This window comes from Schistocerca nitens, chromosome 5 (genome assembly GCF_023898315.1).
Source record: "Schistocerca nitens isolate TAMUIC-IGC-003100 chromosome 5, iqSchNite1.1, whole genome shotgun sequence".
Taxonomy (NCBI): Eukaryota; Metazoa; Arthropoda; class Insecta; order Orthoptera; family Acrididae; genus Schistocerca; species Schistocerca nitens.
Genome location: NC_064618.1, coordinates 232,441,852 through 232,454,257, shown reverse-complemented (window position 1 = coordinate 232,454,257; position 12,406 = coordinate 232,441,852). Strand labels below are relative to the sequence as shown.

The window sequence follows — 12,406 nt, the reverse complement described above, 5'->3', positions numbered from 1 at the left end:
ATATATACCAGGATCAGACAGGGAGCTGTCTCTCTCACTGCTTTTATTCAACACATTCTTGGACAAAATTATCAAACAATGGAAAGAAAAGTAAATGGAATTACTCATGAAGAACACATGCAAACAAGGCAATAATAAAATGCCTGGCATTTGCAGATGACCTGGCAATACTCAGCAACAACATAAGAAGAACTGGAACAATTACATGAAGTGTCTGCCAAAACAGGTCATAATGCAATACATGGAAAGAAAGAACAATAACACACAAGCCAAGAATACAACATAAAGATTAACAAAGTGGAAAAATTCAAGTATCTAAGGAAATATATATAAATAGGATGACCAAACAAGGCATTGAACATAGAACGACCAGAAAAACTTCAGAAAGCGTACAAACTGACTTCAATACTGTTGCTCTAACAGAAGCACCCTACACATCAGAAATGGCCTCAATCTGAGCATTAGACATCACACACACACACACACACACACACACACACACACACACACACAGAATGAACAACACTCACAAAGATGATTTTTGATGTACAAACAGATCTGTTACAACAACCAATTGGTTTCAAGAAATAGAAGAATATCTTAAACAAGCAGGAACCTGTCGGAAAATTATAACTGAAAGAGATACATTCAGAAACAAAATTATGAATACAAAACCTTAAATAAAAGAAAGGAAGAAAACAGGGATATTATGGATAAAGTAAAGGAAACAGAAACACAGACAGAGAATGAAGAGATTTTGGGAAGAGAAGAAAAAGTAGAAAGCAAGAAAAAATTCAATTAGTTGTTGTTGTTGTTGTTGTTACATTACGCTTATTTAGGCAAGCTACTCAGCTGCCTGGTATCGGTATGAGGTAAGCTGAATTAGATGTACAACTGAACGCTAACAGGGCCAGGTCTCAGGATGCTTTGTGGCAGTTCGGCTTATGGCTAGTTGACCAGTACAAGCAAGTTCAGGTTCAAAGACTTGCAGCATTGCCAGAAATTGGGAAAATCCCTAAGCTAGGAATTTGGATGCCAATTACTCATGTGGTCTTTGTGCACAAGATGCTCTAAGAAATGGTGGAGCATGAGGCAATCTTAAAGATGTCTAAGTTACAGATCTTTTGATTTGACAATAATTCACATCAAATATTAATGCAAAACTGAATACTTTGTAATCCCAGAAAAATGTGGTGCATCCAGTGACACAACAGTATTTCATTATCTTTAAAACTAGAGAGCAAATAAACATTTTCACACTGACACTCTGAATTAACAACTTTTAATCACTTGATGAGATTTTAACAAATGTTACGTCAGATAATAGCTTTGCACTTTAGCTGTCATACCTGAAAGCTACCTATCTGTATCTCTCTTATTTATTTATTTATGATGCCTTTTATTTTTGTTTCATTATGCAAACATTTGTCTGAAGATTGTATCCACCTCTATTACACAACAAATGAGAACAGCATGAATACCTCATATTTTGTCAGACTTTTGTATTTATCAATGAACAGTTTACTACTTTGCACATAACTTTATTTAAATGTTGACTGCGAGTGCTATTAAAAACTGTTAATTTAAAAGTAGGCAATCGCATGTGTTAGCAGACACCATAACTGAAATAAGAACTGAACGACGTTTCTGTCAAGAAGGCATGAACAACAATTTGTTGTCATTTAACATGAGCACACTTGCACAAGAATACTGGCTTGCTTATTTATGGACAAATCTGTCTTTCTATTTACTGTGAATGTTCTGAGTATGACCGAATGTTTGTAACACTTCTTTATTTAAATGTTGTGATATATTAGTTTAGTGCAGGAAAGAGGTTGAGATGAATCAAATCATGTCTGTAACATGTAAGAAGGATGTATTTTTGGTGGGGATGGCCTTCAGCCAAAGGAAAAGCAGACAGTAGTGGACTACTATGGGAGTCAAGTGGGGACTGGGACTTTTCAAGGGAAGAGCACAAGGGAGCGATCAAGGACTGTATGTAGAGTTCTTGAAGAAGGCAGATCTGCCTGCAGTAATGTATGTGATTTGATCATGGGTGTGATTGAATCTGGAAACTGAACGGCCACTATCATACTTCTGAATGGACTTCATAATTTGAGAGGTCTGAGTGTGCTCCAGAGTAGAACGCTTAACTTTTTCCGCTTGTAATACAGAATTGAGCATAGACAGGGTAAGAGTTACTGTTCCTTGTATCGCATGTGTTAATTCGTGAATCATCAAGTTGAACTCTGAATTATTTTTAGATGGTGAATAATTTGTGCACTGTGATTACAAAAGGAACATAGTTTTCGCAAACCTTTGATGACTGTTTTGTTTGGGGATTTTGCTATTATTCTCGTAATGCTCTCAATGTAACTTTACTGGTTGGTTGGTTTTGGGGAAGGAGACCAGACAGCGTGGTCATCGGTCTCATCGGATTACGGAAGGATGGGGAAGGAAGTCGGCCGTGCCCTTTCAGAGGAACCATCCCGGCATTTGCCTGGAGTGATTTAGGGAAATCACGGAAAACCTAAATCAGGATGGCCGGACGCGGGATTGAACCGTCGTCCTCCCGAATGCGAGTCCAGTGTCTTACCACTGCGCCACCTCGCTCGGTTAACTTTACTGCATTTGATATTTTCTGTCTGTATTTTAACTGAAAACTGCAGCATCACTTCCCATTTATTTGAGATGTCCTTTCTTGAATAAACATTATTCAACATAATTATCTGTCATCTACATCAATTGCAGCTATTGGAATGGAACCCTTGTTATTAAATTACTCATTCAACTTTTGTGATTCTTGAAGTTTTCCCCGTGTACTGAATATTCTATGATGTTTTGGGATTGCAGCCCGATTGTCACAATATTTCCGCTGTTAACGCCCCCCACCCCTACACAGCTATCCCTCCCCCCTCCCAGCCTCAGCCTCCTCCTTACCCCCACCCTGTTGCCTCTCCCGTAATGTACTGTTGCTACTGCTCATAGTCTGGCTTCAGCTACCAGACACTGTGGTCACGTGTGTGTGAGTTACGTTAGTGTGACAGGATATTTGGTGACTGTCTTCAAGAGTCCATCAGCTCAAGATTTTTAGCATCTCTGTGATGCCCTATCATGGGTCAAACAAACCTGTGACCATACATGCTGCCCTTCTTTATAGGCATTCAATATCCCTTACAGCCCTGTCTGTTGTAGGTCCCACACACTCAAGCAATATTCTAAAATGGGTTGCACGAGTGTTTCTAAAGATCCTTTGTAGCTGATAACATTTTACCAGAATTCTATAGGGCGTCCAGCAAAGGAGTACCTGATTTAAAAAATAAATATCTTGAAAACCTAGATCCACATGAGTGCACAAAAGATATGTTTATTGTGAAAGTCATAACAATTTTAGACATAATTTAAACAGAGGTTTTGAAATAGCTCGAAAAGTTGCTAACAGATGGTGCAATATGCTATGCAGCTCTTACAGAATCAGTGAGCATATTTAAACTCATCCTCTGCAAGCAGTCTTTGCACTTGCATCACTATTTTTTCAAAATGTCCACCACTCACAGCACCTAGGTAGCACACATGAACAATGAAATTTGCCATCACTTTCTGTAGTATCTCAACAGAAATGGATTCAAATACCACCAAGATTGCTGATTCAAGCTAGTCCAGCATGATGGGACAGTTCTAGTAGATAGTGTCTCTTAATGTGTCCCAAAAGAAGTAGTCACAAGATGGTCAGATAGGGAAAATGTGGAGGCCACTCCATCCCTGTGCCAGTAAATTTGCTATAAACCAACACAATAACCCCATTCCTGAAGTATTCATCAGAAAAGTGGAACACCTGTCTGGTGCAATGTAGTCTGGCCCCATCTTGCATGAACCACTCAGTGCCTGGTTCATCTTCCAACGGTAGCTGTGCAGTGACAAATTGTTCCAAAATTACAACGTAACATTCACTAGTGATTGTTCCCTCTATGAAAAAAGGGTAATAATGCCTCCAATACATACTGCAGTCCAAACAGTAACTTTGGGAGAATACAGTGGCTTCGCTTCACACAAATGGGGATTTTTGTAAACCCAAAATTGCCAGTTGTATTTAGTCACGACTCCATTCAGTAGAAGTGTACAATATCTGTGAATTAGATGCAGCCAACATCAAATCCTTCATCATCATTCATTGTGAAACTCCAGTTGCAACATCAGTGCAGCTCATACAGATATGGCCTTGTGATTTTGGATTTCAAATGATAACATATGTAGGATCTGTCCGATGTTTTCTGTGAGCTGGAATGCTTCAAGCCAGTCTCTGCTGCAACTCTTCAGGTGGATTTACTTGGATTTTGCTGAATAATTTCAGAATAACTACACTATGACTGGAGCTAACATTCCTCACTAGATGATCAGCTGTGCTACCTGTCCCTTGGTATTCAGCAAGAGCTTGCAAGGGTTTTTTTTTTTTCTTTTCTTTTTCATTGGGTCTTTTTGGTACATTAAATCATATTTGAAAATTGTGAATTGTTGCCATAGTAGAAATGTGGTATTCCAGTACCAGAAAAACATGTAGTTCAATGGAATGCATTATTACAACTTTTTCCTCAGGTACACTAATCTCCTTTCACATTGTAACTGTGGAACTGCTCACTTTGAGATGTGACACACTGTTTATAGGTACCACAAATTGTGATTATTGTGCCATCTATTAGCAGCTTTTTTAACTATTTTTGAACTTCTGTTTAAATTCTTACAGCTTTCACAATACCCATACTGTTTGTTGCACTCATCTATCGATCTTAGTTTCCAAGGAACTCCTTCACTGGACACACTGTGTCAATGAACTAACATCTGTCCTGCTTTACCTATGACTGAGCATATGTGATCATTCGTATACCTACAGACTGATGTGCTCAAGTATTTGTGGAAGATGACTGAGTCCAGTTGTGACTCACTGATGTTTTAGTCACAGGATACACCATTTTTCTGCTTTGTGAAGTGTGCAATGTTATATTTCTGAACATTTCAAGCAAACTCCCAACCTCTGCACCACTCTCAAGTCTTATCAAGATGTGAGTATTAGTTTACTATTAACACTGTTTGCCAGGTCATTAATACACATCAAGGGTCCCAAAACAGTTCCCTGGGGTGTGCATGAAGTGAAACACTATCCAGGACAACATGCTGTGTTCTCTGTCGAAACAAATCAGCTTTCTCATCACAAATTTCAATTAATATGATCACTAATAAGCATTTGTGTGACATCAAGTCAAATGCTTTTTGGAATTCAAAAAAACTGTACCTATCTCACAGCCCTGTGCCATGGCTTTTAGGATTTCTTGAGAGAAAAGCATGAGCTTGGTTTCCCATGACTGACATTTTTAGAATCCATGCTAGTCTGCAAGCAGGTGATCATTCTGTTCAAGATACTTCATCCCATTTGAGAATATGTACTAAAATCCTGCAACAGATTGTATGGTAGTTTTCTGGATCACTTGTGCTACTCATCTTGTAAATAGATATCACCTCAGTTTTCTACCATCTAATGAGTACAATTATTTGTGTGAGTGACATATCACAAATTATTGTTAAAGAAGGGGTTAACTTGGCAGCAGATTCTGCATAGAATCTGATAGTGATTCCAGTTAGCCCAGGTGCTTTGTTCAATTTTAATGAATATCACTGTTTCTTAACTCCAAAGACACTAATATCTGTATTTCTCACCTTTCACAGTGGTGTGAGAAACTGGGGCAGTACTCCTGGATTTTCCTTTATAGAGGAACATTTGAAAATAGAGTTCAGCATTCCTGCTTTTATTTTGCTACTCTCAGTTTCAGTTCCCATGTTGTCCATGACTCACTGGACACTAACTTCCGTGCCACTACCAGCCTTTACACACAAACAGAATTTATTTGGGTTTTTGATAAAGTAGTCACTGAAGGCTTCACACTATGTATGCCCTGTTGACAGCAAAATACACTGAATTTAGCATTTGTGTCTGTATACCCCTCCACTTTGTTTCACACTGATCGTGCAGTTGTTCCTGTTCCTTCACGGAGACTGTATACCCTTAGAGGCTACTCCGATCATAAATTGTACAATTAGGTGGTCAGAAACAATCTGAAAAGCTTGTAAGGGTGTTGCATGGTATGTTGTGCTGGGAAATAACTCTTAAGAAAAAATATGTTGCACCATTTCCAAGCTCATTAGCACTGAAGTTAGCCAAACGGGCCATCGCGCATGCAAATTCAAGTGCCCCATCACAGATGGTGTCACTAAACAAGTTCTTCATTTGGTTTCCTATAGCTGAGCAAGAGAGAGATACAAAAATTGGACATAAGTTGGTACAAGGATCAAACATGAGCCACAGGCTGAGCACGCCATCATCTACGCTATGAGAACAATGGACAGTAACTGTCTCTGGCAGGCTGCTTCAATGTGCAACAGCATGATTGGCTAACTCAATTCCAATTAACTTATAAATGGTGAAACATATCAAATTTTTTTCTTAACAATTATTCCCCAGCACAACCTGCCCTGCAACACCATTACATGCTTTTCAGACTGTTTCTGGCTACCATGTAAAGCCAATGCTTGGTCAACTATTATTAAATTTCAGCTACAGTTCCTCTACATGCTCCTCCCAAGAGCTAAATGAAATGCAAGTGTACATCTACATGTACATACATACTCCACAAAACACTGTATGGTGCATGGCTGAGAGTACCATGCACTACTACTAGTCAGTTCCTTTCCTGTTCCACTTGCTAATAATAGAGTGAGGGAAAAATGACTATCTATAAGCCTCATAAAATGAAGCTGATCGTGTACTTTCCATACTACCAATCTGATATACTCATTCCATTTCCTATTTCTTTGCAATGTTATGTCCAGATGTTTAATTGATGTGACTGTCGAGCAGCACACAACTAATGCTGTATTCAAACATTACAGGACTGTTTTTCTACTAATTTGTATTAATTCACATTTTTTCTGTATTTGGAGCAAACTGACAATCATCATACAAACTAGAAACTGTTTCTAAATTCTCTCATATCCTCCTACAATCACACGACAAAACCTTCCCATACACCACAGTTTCATCATCAAACAGCCATAAATTGCTGCTCACTTTGTCCATCAGATCATTTATGTACAGAGAATGAGAGCAGTCTCTCCTGACAATACCTTTGTCTCTCATGAACACTCATCATGAAGAACAGCGTAATGGGGCTATTACTTAAAAAGTCATTGAGATACTCTTCCACCTGGGAATGTAATCTGTATGCTCGGACCTTTGTTGGCAGTCTGCAGTGGGGCACAAATGCTATCCATAAATCTAGAAATATGGAATCTAGCCTGTTGCTCTCGACTGATGGTTTGTAGGATATCATCTGAGGAAATGGTAAGCTGAGTTTTGCAAGAGTAATGCTTTCTAAATCTGTGTTGATTTGTTAAATAAGCTTTTCTGTCTCAAGGAACTTTATTATATTCGAACTCGGCTTCTGTTCAAGTATTCTGCAGCAAAACTATTTTAAGGTTATTGGTCTTTAATTATGCAGATCCATTCTTATTTACATGAGACACCTGCACTTTTTTCCAGCAGTTACTTGGGCCTTTGCACTGGGCAAGAGATTCACAATAAAATGCAAGCTAAGTAAGGAGCCAATGTTGCAAAGTACTCTTTGTAAAACTGAATTGGGTTTACATCTGGACTTGGTGACTTATTTTCAACTCTTTCAGTTGCAAGTTACACCTCTATGCCAGGAATGTCTATTACTATGTCCTCCATACGAGCTCTGTGCGACAGTCAAATGATGGTTTGTATGAATTTCCTAAATGTGAAATTTAAAACTCCAACTTTCCTTTTGCTGTCTTCTATTGCCACTCTTGACAGGTCGATGAGTGACTGGATTGAAGCTTTTGGCATGCTTAGTGATTTTACATATGACCAGAATTTTCTACAGTTCTTGACAAGTTCTTCTGCTAAGGTATGATGGTGAAAGTAGTTGTATGCTTTGCACATTGTTATAAGGATGCATGACTTTCTACTCACTTTTGCCTGTTGATGTTTGTAAATTCTTTTTTGAACCAATAGCAGAACAACTTTATTTCCTCAGAATTCTCCAAATTTGATTATTAAGCCACAGAGGGTCTTTTCCATGCTTAATCCACTAACTTGGCACATAAATCTCCAGAGCGTGATTTACAATCAGTTTAAACTTTGCCTATAATTTCTCTGTGCCTGTCATACTGGAGCTGAATGATGTCCATTCATTGTAGGTGGGATGCTAACAACTGATTATTTGCTTATCTGCTTTTTCTGGCACAAATACTCTCCTAGCCTTCCTGAAGGCTTATCAACTTTAGTAACCACAATTACTATGATGATACATTCACTAATTCCTTTCTCTTTAATTATACTGTCAATCAGGTGATGCCTGTTCGTAGCTACGAGGTCTAAAATATTTCCATTGTGTGTGGGTTGTCTAACTAGTTGTTCAAGGCAGTTTTCAGAAAAAGTATTCAAAGGTACTAAACAAGATTGTCTGTCTGCAGCATCTGCAGTGAATCCATAGGCACACTTGCTAGATCAAAGTCACCTCCAACTAATACTGAATGACATGGGTATTTCAATGCTACGGAGCATAGACTTCCTTTGAATGATCCTCCTCCAGCTATTATGATGGAAATCACTCCAGGCAACTTCACAGTCAGACTCAATTTCTACCTCGATACAGACAACTTTTTTGGTGACAACAGTGAACACTCTTCCTTCTATGGCATCTAATCTGTCTTTTTTGCATATGTCCCACACCTCGTTAAATATTTTGGAGCTTTCTACTTTGCATTTCAGTCGCCTCTTGGTTCAGAGAATAATTTGTGTGCGGAAACTTTCCTGGAGGGTAGTAAGTTCAAGAACTTCATTACAAATAATTTGACAGTTTTCCCTTAACAAAAGCCCAGAAATCTGCAGGCATGATCACAGAATTGATGAAGCCTCTGACTACGATTGACTCTGAGTATGATGATGCACCCTGTGAGCAAAGCCAGAAGTCTTCTCCATTTTTGCCAGGCTCCCATAGGAACTGAAGATGGCCTCAGAACATGAGCAACAACTTACAGACTACTGTATCCAGCACCCTTGACAGCAGCAGGCAGAGCCACCTCCACATCTCAAGTGAGCCGCCATCCTGCCCACCCCGCCCTCTCCAATGCAGGCACACTGAGTGCGCATTGAAATTCTTTCCAGACCTGGGCACTATTTCAATAAGTGGCTCCCTTATGGGCCCAACATTAGCGCTTCCAGTAAGTAAACCCCTCCCATTGTGTGCCTGCCCAAATCCTGCTGACGGAGCGGCCACCTGCACACTCAGAGCGAGTTGGTGAGGCCATTCTACCAGTCTCCATAATGACTCCCCACCTCAAGCAATGTGACCCCAGAACAACCTGCCACTCACCCTGCAGTGAGCCCAGATCCTCAACAACAAGTACACTGGAAGATGCCTCAACAGCAGAGCCTGTGGTCAAAATAAGTGACACCTGTGACATCCCAAATGATGCACGAGTTTCTCCACTGTTTATGAAATGCGGCCAGCTGCTCCTGCCTCCACACACAGCATGCACACACCATATCCATCTTGTTATTACTAACCTAACTGAACCAAGAAACCAAACAGAGAATGCTAAACATACGACTTGCTAGTAGACTGGCACTTCACCAGCAAAGGCTGATGGGGTTAAAGAGACCAAACTACAAGGTCATTGGTCCCTCAATCCCTTGCGTGTCAAGCCGGGAATAATTCCCAGAGAGGAAGTACATGAAAGACAAACCCAGTGACCCAATTTGTAACCAGTAATCGAGAAAACCAAGAGACAGAAGCAAGTTGAAGTGACAGAGGCATAAAAGAAAGAAGGTGGGAAAGTTGCCTTGTCCATAAAACAGCTGGAGTGTCCTGAAACACATTATGGGATGGGAGAGAGACCCTCTCCATCCGACCATTGCTTCCACATCCTACATTACAAGAAAACTAGCAACACAGACAAGTTGGTAAAGTCTTAGGAGGCAGAATAATGGTGATGAGAAAGTAAACCAACAACAGATGTAAAAGAATAAGAAGGATTAAAAAAAGTGGAAAGGGCAGGAGGAAGGCCAGACCACCGAGAAAGGGGAGCCATAGATCCCCTGGGTTGGAGCAGGTGATGGGGCATCCTCCAAGCTCCCAAGTGGCCAACAAGGCTAATGTGTCGTATGTCACAGAGAGTAGTAGAAACCCTTTCACAGTTAAAATGTACAACCAGATCAGCCGCTTTGATGTCATCCGCTCACCAATCCACTTTTCAAGCCTCCAACAACTGATGGCATGGAGTCGACAAAAGGTCCAGTTCCAGTACCCCCATCTCCAATGTCGGTATCCTGGTAGCCAACTTTGTCAACTGGCCAGCACAATCATTCCCTGAGATCCCAATGTGATCTGGAGTCTACAAACACACCAAACTGTCCAACTTGGTGCAGGTCACAAATGAGATCCTAGACAGTCACAATCAATATGTGTCAAGGATAGCACACCCCAGCCTCTGCAAGAAGGCTCTGCACCAGACAGGTCTAAAAGGCACCCGTTACGGGTTGGACACCATAATGATGTAACAGGTTCAGAACCTGCAATTCTGAAGGTGATGCTGAACCATATGCCAAACTCCCACAATCACTATGAAACAGGATTACAGCTTTGAAGAGCTGCAAAAGTGTAGACTGATTTATGCTCCAGCTGGTTTTAGTGAGTATGTCTGACCAGCATGTCAACCAAACACTTAAAACCAATCCTAAAAAGCAATAAGACTCCACCATGTTGAGCAATTGGTCATTGATGTAGAGTTCTGGACGTGGATGGATAGTATGACAGCAACAGAAGTGCATGATGCATGTCTTGGCAGCTGGAACCAAAAGCCATGCATGAGACCCTAAGGACTGCGCCCTGTTTACGGCATCCTGCAGTTGGCATACAGGAAGGGTGACACTGTAGACACTGCAGCTGCAACTAGACCATTGACAGCCACTAGAAAAATGGGCACACTCAATAGAGGGCCCTGTTGCACCCCATTCTCTTGTATACGTGGAGTACTGTGGGAAGCACTAGCTTCAACCCAGAATGTACGATGTGCCAAGTGGTTCTGAACAGAAATTGGGAGGAGATCCCAATGACTTCACTGATGTAGAGTAAAAAGGATTTGGTGATGTCATATGGTATCATAAGCCTTTTGCATTTAAATGAAGATAGTGAGAAGGTGTTGACATTGTACAAAAACTGACCTGTTAGCAGACTGCAGGCTGACCACACTGTCAGCAGTCGAATGATTTTGGCGAGAGCCACCCTGGAACAGAGCCTGGCCCTGAGACTCAAGGTACCAGCACAGCTGACAGCTCAACATACGTTCGAGCAGCTATCAGAGAACATCAGTGAAACTAATTGTGTTATAGCTATCCATCTCAAGGGGTGTTTGGATTCAGTACCAGGACAATAATCTGTACTCACCTTGGTGAAAAGCGAAATGATGCTCCCCGCAGTTGACATACATGGGGGGAAAGGCACAAGGAGCATGTGTGAGCACCAGACATCCGCAATTCCTACAGACCGACCTTGCGGCTTCACATTGCATACCTATGCCATCTTCTTGACCTTTTCAGGCAATGAGGTTCCTTCGAAGGCCAAGGTGAAGGGTCCAGGATCAATCCTGCACATGGCAGACACAATGAACACCTCACTGCTCCAAATTAGCACACACATGGAACTTGCTGTGTCTCTAAAAGGAAATTGAGGTAAAAGATGATACCCCTGTACCATCTTGAGACAGTTATTGGGGAGTTATAATGACAGGAACGTCACCCAGATTTCACAGGCAAGTGGCACCCACAACTGAAGAGGGAGGCCATTTTAATCAGAATGGAGCCACTTTTCACTTTTGAAATTGTTGCTAATTCTCCAAACCTGTCCTCGAGTCGTTCAATGAAGACCAGTGATTTTGCAGTCAAAAAGAAGGCCCTGTCAATCCTAGAACAAACTAAGTACTGGTAGGAGTAAATCTTTCCTTGTCTCTGAGCCCTACATTCCTCCCATGGTGTAGCAAGGGTAGGAAACATTTTGGGGACGATATTTCTCCACATTGTAATAAATCCTACATTGAGAAGAGACTGCTGGGGCCATGCGGCCATCAGCAGAAGGTTTAATTTGCTTCATCTGAGAGTCTTGAATTGCAGTTCCACACACTCCAAATGAGGGCTGTCTCCATGGGTACCAATCAGCCACAGCAATGGTTATCCTTCAAGTAAACTGCTGTCAAGAGTCTCAATGTCCCAGCCATGCCACAGACAGTACTCCTTGGCATTTGTGAAGAGTTTTCAACTCAGGTACCAACAGTGTGA

General features: G+C 40.9%; 1 protein-coding gene across 4 annotated transcripts in view; it reads right to left on the bottom strand.

Moving 5' to 3' along the window:
* The window catches only part of LOC126259256 (RUN and FYVE domain-containing protein 2), a 164,630-nt gene that overhangs the window by 105,239 nt on the left and 46,985 nt on the right, over window positions 1-12,406 (bottom strand). The window lies entirely within an intron of this gene.